A 1,399-nucleotide genomic window follows, 5' to 3' on the forward strand; every position below is an offset into this window, starting at 1 on the left:
AGAGAGAGACAGAGATCTGAAGTAATTTTAAAATTTTTAAACCCCTTAAAAACTGCTTCAGCGTCCTGAAAAAAAATTTATACGTATCGGATGATCATTATAATTCTAGAAATAATCGTAGAACGAAAAATTCAACATTCCTAAAATTTTATACTGACTTTCCATTTTTTTCCCGTCTCTTTGTACCAATGCCCCCCCCCCTACCACACACAGCAATCTTACCCAAATTTCAAAAGGGACTTTTGCCTTTCATGGGGGGAATTAGAATTTATATGATTTAAAAATATATCTGTGAAAAGTTTAAATATTTAAGTATAAATGCATATATAATTTTCCCAACTCTTTTTCCCGGGGTAAAATATTTTTTTTTTTCGGTTTTAAAATTTTTTTGGTAAAACCTTTAAAAAAGCCGAGATGACGTTCAAAAAAAAAATGCTATTAAATTATATCAAAAATTTCCATTTTTTTAACAAAGTAATATTAAATCCTCTTTTCCACCCTATCAAACCTGTTGTTCCTTAAAGCCGAAGGGGGCGCTCGGCAGCAAGACAAAAAATTATTCGCACCGGGCCCGGGTCTGCGAGCTCTTTTTTCCCCCCCTACTTCAGGTTTTCGAGGGCACTCTTCCTCTTTAAGTTCTTTATTGTTAGATTTTTTTCTTTCTCTTGACTTTTTCTCATCTAGCTTGTCTCTTTTTTTGTTTCAGTCCTGCTCTGTTTTTGTTTTTCTGTTCCCTGTCGCTCTTTTTCTCAATCTACTAACTATTTTTAGGGATCTGTTGTGTGGGTGTGTGTGTTGTAGAGAGAGAGAAAGGTCCAATGGGGAGCCTTATGGAGGCATCCTCTGTCGAAGGAGAAGTAAGATGATCCATCCCAGGGGTCCCCCCCGGCAAGGAGAGCGCCCGCTGACCTCCGCCGGGCCGATAAACGTGGCAGTAGGGGAGCGGGTTTTTTTTAAAAGGGGTAAAAAAATATTCCGCTTTATTGATTTTCTACTCTGGTGAAATTTAGCACAAATGAAAAAACGGGGGAGGCATGCTCCTTTTTTGGTGGGTGTGAAGAAAAAAAAAAAGGGTTTTCTTGTTATATGTTGCCACAGAGCACCTTTACAGTCCCGCTTGTGGAAGGGGGCCCCCGATCCGTAATATTACTGATTGTATACATGAACGGGGGCCGAAGAGAAAACAACGATAAAAGGGAGCTGGGGGAGATAAGATTTATCAAAATTATTTTGTATATATAATTTTTTCTCTTTAGTTTTTGCTACGACAGTGCAAAATAAACTATAACAAACCGCTGCGATGAAAAAAACTTACATGATTAACTGGGGGTTATTCGTTTATCCCAAAAGGGCCTTAACTGGGGCAGCGTCCAAAAGAGGCACACTCCATGCATACTTT

At 38.5% G+C, this 1,399-nt stretch overlaps 1 protein-coding gene across 1 annotated transcript in view; it reads left to right on the forward strand.

Annotated features, from left to right (window-relative positions):
• Nucleotides 1-1,399, forward strand: part of LOC119589145 (heterogeneous nuclear ribonucleoprotein R-like) — a gene marked incomplete in the record, with an annotated part of 129,871 nt that overhangs the window by 95,789 nt on the left and 32,683 nt on the right.

Source organism: Penaeus monodon, chromosome 25, assembly GCF_015228065.2.
Source record: "Penaeus monodon isolate SGIC_2016 chromosome 25, NSTDA_Pmon_1, whole genome shotgun sequence".
In the NCBI taxonomy this organism is placed as follows: domain Eukaryota; kingdom Metazoa; phylum Arthropoda; class Malacostraca; order Decapoda; family Penaeidae; genus Penaeus; species Penaeus monodon.